Genomic DNA, 13132 nt, shown 5'->3' on the forward strand with positions numbered 1-13132 from the left:
GAAGACAATGGTTGCAATTCTAGTACATGTGGAGGAGGGGGAGGGTGTGTCCTACAGGAAATACTTTGCTGTGAAAAGACAGAAGCAGTCCAGGCTCTGTTAATTCCTTTTATTTTGTCTTTAAGTATACACAGGAGAAAGAGCTGTGTAATTGGATTCTAGAAGCATTTAGGTCAACACTGGAAAAGGACATTATTATTATTTATTTTTTATTTTTATTTTTTGCGGTATGCGGGCCTCTCACCGCTGTGGCCTCTCCCGTTGCAGAGCACAGGCTCCGGACGCGCAGGCTCAGCGGCCATGGCTCACGGACCCAGCCGCTCCGCCGCATGTGGGATCTTCCCGGACCGGGGCACGAACCGGCAGGCGGACTCTCAACCACTGTGCCACCAGGGAAGCCCTGGAAAAGGACATTATTGCTCTTGGCCTTTATGTGGGTAGCATATCCTGGGGAACTGGCGGATCATATTCTGTGATAGGTCATTTGAGTGGCTTGCTTTTATCCGTATAGTAGTCATTTCCCCCTGCAATGTGTCTATATTTGGGGAAACTTAGGTGACAGGACTCTTCTCTTCCAACTTATTGTTTTCCACCTGAAAAGGATCTGATGTCCAGTGGCTGTGGATGCAATTCTGCCTCTACACGAAGAGGAGTCTAATATGAATACGGTTAAGCAAACAGCAGATGAAGGCTTAACAAGAGCAGGGTTTGGAATTTGACATTCTGATGCAGAGCAAGAGAAGAGTGACTCGCTGATGCTGGTGGCAACTGTCACTGGAAAATTTCCCAGAGAACCTTTTAAATTTATGAATCTCCAAAATCCATCTATTTTCATTTAGTCTTTGCCTCTATATTTCCTGTCCTTTTATCTCTTTCGTGTAATGCCTATCTATCTCTGTAGTACCCAGAATAAAACGCACCAATTTTAATTGTAATGAATAGGGTGTAGTGACTCTTGGGGGCTGCTCTGGACAGGCAGTGAAGGCTGAATCCTTCTAATGGGAACTGCATAGGGAACCTGACTCACTTGCCCTCACCCCACCACGGCGCAGGGATTGGTCGAGCTCCAGGGACTCTATAGCCAATTTAGCCGTACAAAGGAAAGGAAAAGTCACTGTTAAGTGGATCTGTATTCCCAGTTATCAAAGATGCCAATGCTATCTCCTGGCTAATAGGAGCCCAAAGTGTGCCCTGAGGATGGTGCCAGATGTTTCTGAATAGGCCTTATGTTTTATGGTCCCAGATACTGCATACTTAAAAATAGTGTCTACCTTAAAATTAGCTATTAGCTAGACACTAAACTTTTAGAATCTATTACTGTATCTAGGTCTTCATTTCCCTGAAGAGGCAACAAACTGTTTAGACTGAAGCTTGTTTATTTTTCCAATGAATTTAAGTGGAAGGTTTGGTGAAATGATGTATTTAATTTTTAGCATGAATTTCCTATTGCATCAAATTTTCCTTTTAAATGATGGAACCTCATTATAATACAGCTATTAGGAAATGCATTCATTTATTATAATGTGGCTGTTAGGAAATGCATTCATTCATGCATATATTTATTCATTCAACAAACATATATTTACTGTCTGCCAGGCTCTGTGCAGGACTCTTAAAAATATGGACAAGAACCATGTTTTGTACTTTTTAACATTTCTCCAAGAGAAGTGCTCTGTTGTACAACATTAATCCCAGGATGCATTATTTTCATTATATGTCTGAAATCAGAATGTGTCTTACTACCAAAGGTATGTAATCCTTTATTGACGATGTTAATTTTTTAGAGGTACATAAAATAATGATGCATTTGTAATTGATGGTGTATTAGATTTGATAGGAGATATTTACACAATATTATTACTGATACCATGCTTTGACCACTATTATGGGGCCATTTGGAGTTCCGTACTAATGTTAAGCCTCTAGTTTTAGGCATTGAAGTTGGTTCAGGGATGCTAGATCTCAGATGCCCAGATATCCACATCTAAGAGAGTAGAGTCAGAAGGTTTATGGAGAGCCAGGTGGCAGAGGCAGTGCAGAGGCAGTAACAGCAGGATGGAGAGAAATTCTCCAATGCCTCGTGTCTCTGCATCTTCTCCCCTTTTCTGGTCTGCTACATAAATCCAGTGCAGCATGACTCTGCCAGACAGACAGAGCAGGAGGAATGAGAAATGGCACTTAAGGCTGTAGCGTGGGAGGTGGGAACTGGCACCCAGAGAGGCTAGGGTCAGTGTGTGTACCTGATGAGGGTAAAGTGAACGAGGAAGTTACAAGGACAGCAGCAACATTTATTGAGACACTCCATTTATCAAATGCCTTATTATTGCCCATTTAAAATATGCTATTTTTTCGGTTTTACTGAGATATAGTTGACAAATCAAATCATAATATATTTAAAGTGTACAATGTGATTATTTGATATATGTATATATTGTGGAAGGATTCCCACTATTGAGTTAATTAAGACATCCCTCCTCTCACATATTTACCTTTTTTGTGTGTGGGAACACTTAAGTACTACTTTCTTAGCAAATTTCAATTATACAATAAAATATCCTCAAATATAGTCACCATGCTATACATTAGATCAAACCTTATTTATCTTATCTGCTTGTGCCCTTTTGATAGCCTCTCAGTATTTCCCCCACCCCCTGGAAACCACCATTCTTCTCTGTTCAGAGTTTTATTTTTTAAAAATTTTATTTCATCTATAAGTGATACCATGCAGTACCTTTCTATGTCTGGCTTATTTCACTTAGCGTAATGTCTTCTAGGTTCATACATCTTGTTGCAAATGGCAGGCTATCCTTCTTTTTAAAGGCTAAATGGTATATCTGTATATCACATTTTCTTTATCCATTAATCCACCGATGGACACTTAAGCTGTTTCCATACCTTGGCTACGGTGAACAAAGCTGCTGGAGCATTAAAGTCTACTCCACTTCAACATGCTGCGCGGCATCCAAAGTCTCAGAACATGAAGTTAATTTATGTCCAGTCAAGAGAAGTCCCAGAAGCCAACCAGGGTCAGAGCAGTGCATGGACAATGACATATAGTAGCATCAGAATCCAAGATTAGGGCCACTGAGCAGAATTCTAGTGATGTCTTGAGTAACTTCCCTGTGTGCTGTAGCCCAGGTGCATGGACTGGCCCAGATTGGGAGGGGACAGATGCCCCGCAGGTCCAGGGAAGTACCTGGTAGCTTGATGAGCTAAGTGCTGAGGTTTGAGAATTTTGTTACTTTACTCTAATCAAACCTCCAGAGAGCAAAAGTGCTATTGTAGCTAAGGTTCCAGAACTCTGTGATGGGTATTTTAATAAAGCCCCTGATCCCAAGAGAAGTTTGCTGTAGGGATGAGCTTACAGTCCATAGCTGAGGGCTGATTAATAAATTTAATTATGTTTCTAGTATTTGTGGAGATATTCTGCCATCATTAGATTTCTTTTAGATTTTCATTCCATGTAGATCTCGAGGAAATTTAAAATGTTTTGGTTCATTATTTAAAATCACTGTTATTTTGCTGAGAGCTATTGAATAGCCAAAAGAATTTTACATGTGATCAGAAAGAGTCCAATCTTCCAAACGCCAAGGGTAGCTGTTCAAATCTGGGAACTAGGAAGAATTTGAAGTTGTTCACCTAAGTGTATTTCTAATTTATTTTCATAGGTGTGACAGAAGAAAGTAGCTGTTTATTAATATAGAGGAAATAGCTCCACTGAATGGTCAGAGCAGTTGTCTTTCTAATGTCGCATGCAACACAAATGATACCACTCTTGTCACCACTGTCTTTGTCATCGTAAACATTTAAGTACATAAATACTCCTTGCCTTGTGCGAGGTGTCCCACAAAGAGGCTTGTTCCCTGTCTTTTAGACTTTCCAATATAAGAACAGAACAATGAGGAAACACACATAAAAATACGTTGAAAAGATTGAGAGTATTCTGAATGAGAATATTAATGAATGCATAGTGAGAAATTTATAACCTCTACAGGGTCACAGGTGACTGTATTTAAATGTTTTCTAAGGGTAGAGAACAACATTATTAATACACGAAGAGGGGAAAGTTGGGACAGTATTCTTTAAGTTGCTTATTAAGTTTAGGTGGAGAAAAAAAAGGCCAGTAATTTTTCAGGTCAGGATTTGATGCTAACCTGGCAGTGGTGATGCTGGAATTGGTGCTCTGGAGACCAATCAGAACCTCTTGTGGGATTTGCCCATGTAGCGGGTATGAGGCCATTTAGATGTCAAGATTGACTAAGACCTGAGCTTCATGGGCATAAACACAGCTGCTGGATAAGCCGATGTATCTGTTAGGATAATTTCTGTTGCAGATGACAGAGAACCTGGCCCCATGGGATCCAGCTCAAAAGGGGATTATTGAGTCTCAGAACTGAACAGTCCAGGTAGAGTTCAATCTAGGGCTCAGGACTAAATGCATCCAGCACTGAGTGTTTTTTCATTTCTTGTTTTGTCTTTTTTGCATTGCTGTGTTCTTGGGCAGGTTCCTTCTTGGTGGTTCTAAGATGGTTGCCACTGGCTCCTGGGCTTCATCCTTCCAGATTCATATCCTTCAGGAAAAAGAAAGCTAAATTCTCTAAGGCTCAAATGAAAAGCTTGCATCTGAATTTTCTTGGTCCTGACTGGCCTGTGTAGGGTCAGACTCGGAGTGGAGCCCAGAAAAGCCCAGCACAAAGACTGAGAGTTGGGCTGGAGTGGTTGCCTTAAAAAATATCAGGGTGGGGAATTGCTTGGTGGTCCAGCGGTTAGGACTCTGTGCTTTCAGTGCCAAGGGCCCAGTTTCGATCCCTGGTTGGGGAACTAAGATCCTGCAAAATGCTCTGTGTGGCCAAAAAAAAAAAAAAAAAAAAAAAAATCAGGCTGATTTTGCTACTACGTGGCCGCTCATGGATGCTGAGAGAAGGGATGAGGTGAGGAGAGAGGGCAGATGAGAATGGAAGCTGGGATACTGGTGGGGAGGTTATTGAAGTCCAGGTAAGGAATCATGGTGGCTTGGATAAAGAGAGTGGCAGTTGACATGGAGAAGGGTGGACAGGTTTGATTTATACCCTGGAGATGGAATCCACAAGATTTGCTGATGGAAGCTGTGTCGAGGGTTATAAGAAAAAGAATTAAACGTGACTCCCAGGTTTGTGGACAGAGCAGCTTGGGAGAACAGTGGTACCATTTTTTGAGATAGGAAGACTTGAGGGGTTTTGTTTTATTTTGTTATTATTAATTTTAGTCAACTGTGTTATTTTGACTCTGTGGGATTTGAAAAGCCTGTCAGATATCTGAGTGGAAATTTTAACTAGAAAGTTGGAGATAGGAGACTGGAATTTAGAGGATAGGGCTGGAAATATAAATTAATGGACATATGAATCTGTAAAACGAAGGGGGTGGCTATAGCACTTTTAATTTTTTTTAAAGCTGTGTAGTCAGTTTATGAAATGGGTTGGACTTGTCGGGAGTACAGAGAGAAAATGGCTTTATTCATCTTCAACTGCTACCTTCACTCTGTTCTGTTAGACCTACCCTGGATGATATCTCAGAAATATCCCACAGCTTTTCCAGGCACTTAAAATAAAATAAGTAAAGCAAAATAAAATAAAATAAAATACAGTAAATTATTTTCAGGCCTTCCAAAGTCCAGTTGAATATAAACTCAAACATCAGTCTCTCCATCAATTCAAAGCTCTCCTTTTCCTGCAGGTCAGGCCTGCCTGAGATAACACAAACCAGCAGTGGACAAGAATGGCCTTGTTTGCTTTCTTTTTTTCCTCGTCCAAACTCCTTCCCTGCTTGCTTTGCTGCTCTGGCTACTCCAGAGTCAGGTGGCAGGGAGAGGGGTGATGAGGAAGCAAAATGTTTTATTGATACCTGGCTGATCTGTAGCCATGGGATACATACCCTCTTTGCCCTCCAGATTGAGTGGGGTTATAATGCCCAAACCAACTGCTGGGTTGACCAGTGTGAGCTCCTCCAGAACAGGTTAGACACTGTTCAGACAAGGAGAGGAAGGAGAAGGTTATGAGGGTCTACCCAGAGTCTGCGCTGGGATGATGACATGAAACCAGAAAGTGCTCTCCCCCGCCTCCCACTCTGAGCTGTGAGGCCACCACATGTGCAGGTCCCTGGATTTTTTCCTGCTGGTGGGCAGGCTGTGTGGGGTGGCATGTGGAGTTTTACCCATCTTGTTTTCCTCCCAGGACAACTCTGTCTCCACCTGTTGGACTGCACCCTTGAGCTAAGGAGACATAACATCATTTTAGACATGTTCACAGATTGGCTAATAGAAAAAAAAAAAGGCTTGTTAAATTATGGCAGATAATTTTTCACAGAACTAGAACAAAAAATTTCACAGTTTATATGGAGACACAGAAGGTCCTGAATAGGCAAAGCAATCTTGAGAAAGAAAAACGGAGCTGGAGGGATCAGGCTCCCTGAAATCAGACCATACTACAAAGCTACAGTAATCAAGACAGTATGGTACTGGCACAGAAACAGAAATATAGATCAATGGAACAGTATAGAATGCCCAGAGATAAACCCACGCACCTATGGTCACCTTATCTTTGACAAAGGAGGCAAGAATATACAATGGAGAAAAGACAGCCTCTTCAATAAGTGGAGCTGGGAAAACTGGACAGCTACACGTAAAAGAATGATATTAGAACACTTCTAACACCATACACAAAAATAAACTCAAGATGGATTAAAGACCTAAATGTAAGGCCAGACACTATAAAACTCTCAGAGGAAAACATAGGCAGAACACTCTTTGACATACATCACAGCAAGATCTTTTTTGACCCACCTCCTAGAGAAATGGAAATAAAATAAAAAAATGGGACCTAATGAAACTTAAAAGCTTTTGCACAGCAAAGGAAGCCAGAAACAAGATGAAAAGACAGTCCTCAGAATGGGAGAAAATATTTGCAAATGAAGGAACTGACAAAGGATTAGTCTCCAAAATATACAAGCAGCTCATGCAGCTCAATATCAAAAAAACAAACAACCCAATCCAAAAATGGGCAGAAGACCTAAAAAGACATTTCTCCAAAGAAGACATACAGATTGCCAACAAACACATGAAAAGATGCTCAACATGACTAATCATTAGAGAAATGCAAATCAAAACTACAATGAGGTATCACCTCACCCCGGTCAGAATGGCCATCATCACAAAATCTGCAAACAATAAATGCTGGAGAGGGTGTGGAGAAAAGGGAACCCCCTTGCACTGTTGGTGGGAATGTAAATTGATACAGTCACTGTGGAGAACAGTATGGAGTTTCCGTAAAAAACTAAAAGGAGAACTACCATATGACCCAGCAATCACACTACTGGGCATATACCCTGAGAAAACCATAACTCAAAAAGAGACATGTACCACAATGTTCACTGCAACACTATTTACAATAGCCAGGACATGGAAGCAAGCTAAATGACCATCGACAGACAAATGGATAAAGATGTGGTACATATATACAATGGAGTATTAGCCATAAAAAGGAATGAAATTGAGTTATTTGTAATGAGGTGGATGGACCTAGAGTCTGTCATACAGAGCGAAGTAATTCAGAAAGAGAAAAACAAATACCATATGCTAACGCATACATATGGAATCTAAAAAAACATACTGATGGACCTAGTGCAGGGCAGGAATAACAACGTGGACATAGAGAGCGGACTTGAGGACACGGTGGGGAAGGGGAAGCTGGGACGAAGTAAGAGAGTAGGATTGACATATATACACTACCAAATGTAACATGGATGGCTAGTGGGAAGCTGCTTCATAGCACAGGGAGATCAGCTCAATGCTTGTGACGACCTGGAAGGGTGGGATAGGGAGGATGGGAGGGAGGCTCAAGAGGGAGGGGATATGGGGATATATGTATGCTTATAGCTGATTCACTTCGTTGTACAACAGAAGCTAACACAGTATTGTAAAGCAATTATACTCCAATAAATGTATTAAAAAATTATGGCAGATAGAGTTAGGGCGTCCATGCATTCTGACTTTTTAAGACTGTCTCCATTTTGAGTAATTATTTTTTGAGTAATGATGACTGATTAAATGCATACTGTGTGGGACTTAAATTTTGGATATTTGTAAGGCTTTTTATGTATAAAATCACAGATCAGAAAAATTCAGTGGCATATCGTGGTTGTCTTTCCTCCTTCCCTCCCTCCCTCTCTTCTACTCTCTCTCACTCTTCCTCCCTATCCCCTTCTCTCTTTCTTTCTTTCACTACCTACTGTGGGAAAGACATTGGGTTCAAAATTTGGGATACAAGGATGAATAATTACTATTCCCTGACTACCAAGGATTTGTAGTCCAGTAAAGGGATTCATTCATTTTTTCCAACAGACATTTATTGAACATCTGTGATGTAGCAGGCAATAATCTAGGTGCTGGGATGCAATGATGAACAAAACAGATCAGATCTAATACCCTAGATGGGGAGTTTATGCTTCAGTGGAGGAGATACACGATAACCAAGCAAATAAGTACAGAATACAATTTCACCTGTGAAGAAAATAAGGTCAGGCAGTGGGCTAGAGAGTGAGTGGCCCTGAGAGTGGAGAGTAGCCTTTCTGCATTGGGATGGTAGCATTGAGCAGGGCCGGAGCATTGAGAAGGAGCTGCCCTGCAAGGATCGGGGCAAGCATGTTCCATCCAGAGGGCTCAGCGACGGGGAAATCCCAGAGGTGGGAGCTAACTTGGAAAAAACTGGAGGGTGAGTGAGGCTGGAGGGTGTTGAGGAAAGAGGTGAGGTTAGAGAGAGAGGCAGGGAGGGAGGTGGTTGCTCGTTGAAGGGTAACAGGAATCCTCAGGAGGGTTCTAAGGAAGGGAGTGTTGGGGTTGAATTTGCATTTTTATTTATTTATTTAATTTAGAAATATGTACTTTTTAAAACACATTCAGTAATATCAATAAATACGTGGATGCACAGGCCAGCTGCCCATGGATGTATTGTTTGGCCTGTACACTGTTTTACAAAATTAGCTGCCAACATTAAAAATACATATAATAATTCACATTTTCACAGATTTCTCATCAATGTTCTAGTTTTCTCAACTCCTCCCTCATCATTTTTCTTCCTAGTGAAGACCAAACATACCAAGCACTTTTCTACTGTGTTGCTTGGTATTTTTTTTTTCACACACACACACACACACACACACACACACACACACACACACACTGTATTTTATTTTTACAAGAGATAAATAGGGGCTTCCCTGGTGGCGCAGTGGTTGAGAGTCCACCTGCCGATGCAGGGGACACGGGTTCGTGACCTGGTCCGGGAAGATCCCACATGCCGCGGTGCGGCTGGGCCCATGAGCCATGGCCACTGAGCCTGCGTGTCCGGAGCCTGTGCTCCGCAACGGGAGAGGCCACAACAGTGAGAGGCCCAAGTACCGCAAAAAAAAAAAAAAAAAAAAAGGTAAATAAACTGACACCAAGTATTGTAAATGGATGACCACAACAAAAGCAACAATGATTGCAATTACCAAACACGAAACACACTCATACTATGTCATAATATTGACATTCAGTCCAGGAATCCTCCACGGTAACAGCTCCTTCACTTTGCAGTGAAAATTGATTTGTATATTTTTTGCCTCTGAGTCCTTGTGGGATTTTTTTCTTTATTATTCAAACAGAAAGTCACAAAAATTATAATCGTCCTCATCAGTTCACTCAGTCCCATGTAATTAATTTTTTTTCATCTTGATCTTTTGTTAGCACTTTTATGAGTTCATCAGTTTTCCATTAGAGTTCTGAAAATGCTTATTCATTCAGTTCAGCAGTATAGTCAGTTACCAGAAACCTGTACTTGTCAGAGTCTTTTCCATGAATTCCTTGAAGATGAAACCCTTTTATAGGAACGTATTTGTAAAAGCATCAGAGTACACCCAGAACTGTCTGTAAATGACAAAAGACTTAAAAATGACCACGGTTAAAGATTTGATGAAAGTTCATAATAATGCAATTGACAAGGAAATTTAGTTATTTCTGAGATATACATATTAAAGTAATAACTAGAGTTATGACTTATAACATTATACCAGAACATATAAGATTTTTAGAAATTTCATGTAATGTCTGAAACATTTATATTAACATATTTCCATACAAATAACCTAAAGAAAGTTTAGTATTAGTTTTTTTGTTGTTGTTTGTTTGTTTATACAGCAGGTTCTTATTAGTCATCAATTTTATACACATCAGCGTATACATGTCAATCCCAATTGCCCAATTCAGCACACCACCATGAGTTTGCATCTTAGAAAGAAGTCTCCTGGGCTGTGGGCTGCGGCGTGGTGAGTGGGCAGAAGCAGGATCAGCAGAGGAAGAGGCTGGCTGGTTAGGGTGCTGTTGTGCAGCTTGGACTGGGCGGTGGGGTTGGGCTGGGGAGAAGGGGGAAATCAGGATCTTCTTGGAAGGAAGAGTTGGCTGGATTGAATAGACAGTTCAATCCACAAGTTCTGGATAAACGTCAGGGCTGGGGATGAAGATGTAGAAATCATCAGTCAGATGAACAAGGAGTGAGACAAAATGTGAGAGGTACCCATTTGACTTAAGAAGAGCATCATTTTTGCTTTAGAAAATGTGGCACCTAAATTATGTCAGTGGTGGGGAAAGGAGTAGTATTCATTGTGTTGACTATGTACCAAGCACTGTGCTAGTTGCTTCACATATAGTATTTTTCATGGCATAAGGCTTGAGAAGCATCCCTAAGTGCACTGCAGTCTGGTACCCACTCTGGAATCAGATTGCTAGATTCAAATCCCAGCCCTGGGAATTCCCTGGCGGTCCAGTGGTTAGGACTGCAAGCTTTTACTGTAGTAGGCCTGGGTTCTATCCCTGGTTGGGGAACTAAGATCCTGCAAGCTGTGTGGCCAAAACAAAACTAAACAAAACAAATCCCAGCCCTGCTTCTTATTAGTCCTTCTGTGCTTTGTTTGCTCATCTGTAAAATGGGGTAATACTAGTACTTACTTCATAGAGTAATTTTAAATGAGTTAATACATGTAAAGTATCTGGAGTGGTCCTTGGTACATAATAAGCACTCAATAAATGGTGATGATTTGAATGTTGCTATTTGCTCTGTATATGGTGCGTTCAACAGATGGAAGAGTAAATTGTGTTATATATAATAAGAGCATTATTTTAGAATCTTGTTTCAACTTGTTTATTGGCCAATGTGTAAGATGCTTGGGTTCTGTTCCTGGTTTTTGCCATGGTTCAATTTTATGAGCAATTCCTCTTCTATAGTATGAATTAAAACCACTTTCTGTTGCTATGGCTGTAGAACAAACCACCCCAACTTACTGGCATGAAACTAGCATTTTATTTTGCTCATAGACTCTGTGGTTTGGAAAATCAGGCAGGACTTCATAGGGATGGCTTGTCTCTACTCCATGATGTCTGGGGCCTCACCTGGGGAGACTCGAAGGCTATGGGTGTTAATGGTGGGGGGGGGCTGGTATCAACTGGAAGCATCTTTGCTCACGTGACTGGTAGTTGATACTGCCCCTCAGCTGGGATCTTAGCTTGGCTGTGGGCTGGAACACCTACACAGGACCACTCCGAGTGGTCTCTCCACATAGCTTGGTTTGGGCTTCCTCACAGCAGGGCAGCTGAGTTCCAACAGTGAGTGTCCCATGAGAACTGGGAAGAAGTGCTGTGATCTTTTATGACAGCTTTGGAGGTCCCATAGTGTCCCTTCTGCCTTAGTCACAAGCCTGTCCAGATTCCAGGAAAGGGGGCATAGGTTCCACCTTCACAAGGGAGGAATATCAAAGTCACATAGTGAGAAGAGTTTGTGGGATGGGAGATATTGTGGCTGGTCCTGGAGAATTACAGTCCGCCTTGAGGCTTAACCGGGAGGCCAATTATGAGGGACTGATTGGCTTAAAGGATCCAATACATTTCTACATTTGGGACATGCTCTGAAGTCAGGGTCTCCTTTATCTGTTAACGGACTTGACCTCTCTTGACCCAAGTTGTGTTGGAATTCAAAGGTTGACTTGTTAGGACTGGTAAGCTCTCTCTCATTTAAGAAACCCTGATGGAATGTTGACTTTGTGCCCTGTGTTAATTGCCATGGAGAGCAACTCAAGATACCGCAGGAAGCTAAAAGGTGAAGATGGATACTGTTGGCTTTCAATTAAGTAGTCTCTGGAGAGGGAGAAATGACAATCCCTAATGACAGTTACAGTAAAACTAGTCAAGGGCTTCCCTGGTGGCGTGGTGGTTAAGAATCCGCCTGCCAACGCAGGGGACAAGGGTTCGAGCCCTGGTCCAGGAAGATCCCACATGCCGCAGAGCAACGAAGCCCGTGCGCCACAACTACTGAGCCTGCGCTCTAGAGCCCGTGAGCCACAACTACTGAAGCCCTCCTGCCACAGCTACTGAAACCCGCGTGCCTAGAGCCCATGCTCCGAACAAAGAGAAGCCACCGCAATGAGAAGTCCACGCGCCACAATGAAGAGTAGCCACCGTTCTCAGCAATTAGAGAAAGCCCGTGCGCAGCAACAAAGACCCAATGCAGCCAAAAAAAAAAGAAAAAAAAAACCTAGTCAAAACAACACACGAAATGAGTTTAATGCAAACATATTCAGTTAGCATTACATTCAATGTTCAGGAACACATTTCTCATTCTGTAGACCTTATCTATTAATTAATTATTATTATAACCAGCAATTATTAAATACTTACTGCAGCCATTCGATATACTAAGCACCCTATGAGTATGATATCATTTATTTGCAGTGTAATCCAATGAGGCAGGTTACTTTACTGTACCCCTTTTATAGGTAAGGGAGAGAGTAGTAGAGAGGTTAAGTGACACAGGCTGGCATTTGTACCCAGGTCTTCTGCTCCCACAGTAGATGCTGAAGGTGGCCTGGTTGGTGCAAAGCTGGGACTAGAACCCAAGTTCTGGATATTCTCTTTGGTGCTCTTCCTCCAGATTCTTTCCTCCAGATTTGTGGTTTCCAATTGTGTTCCATGAATCTTCTGGGTCACAAGGAGGTCTGGGGACCCAGTGCAGGGATTGAGAGGGAGGTAAAGCTGGTATGACTCTCGTGCCCTAAATTCCAACTATTTGGTCTT

The 13132-nt window shown here is 41.8% G+C and overlaps 1 protein-coding gene across 1 annotated transcript in view; it reads left to right on the top strand.

Moving 5' to 3' along the window:
* The window catches only part of KCNK10 (potassium two pore domain channel subfamily K member 10), a 141511-nt gene that overhangs the window by 29563 nt on the left and 98816 nt on the right, over nt 1-13132 (top strand). The window lies entirely within an intron of this gene.

Source organism: Leucopleurus acutus (genome assembly GCF_964270905.1).
Source record: "Leucopleurus acutus genome assembly, chromosome: 1".
In the NCBI taxonomy this organism is placed as follows: Eukaryota; Metazoa; Chordata; class Mammalia; order Artiodactyla; family Delphinidae; genus Leucopleurus; species Leucopleurus acutus.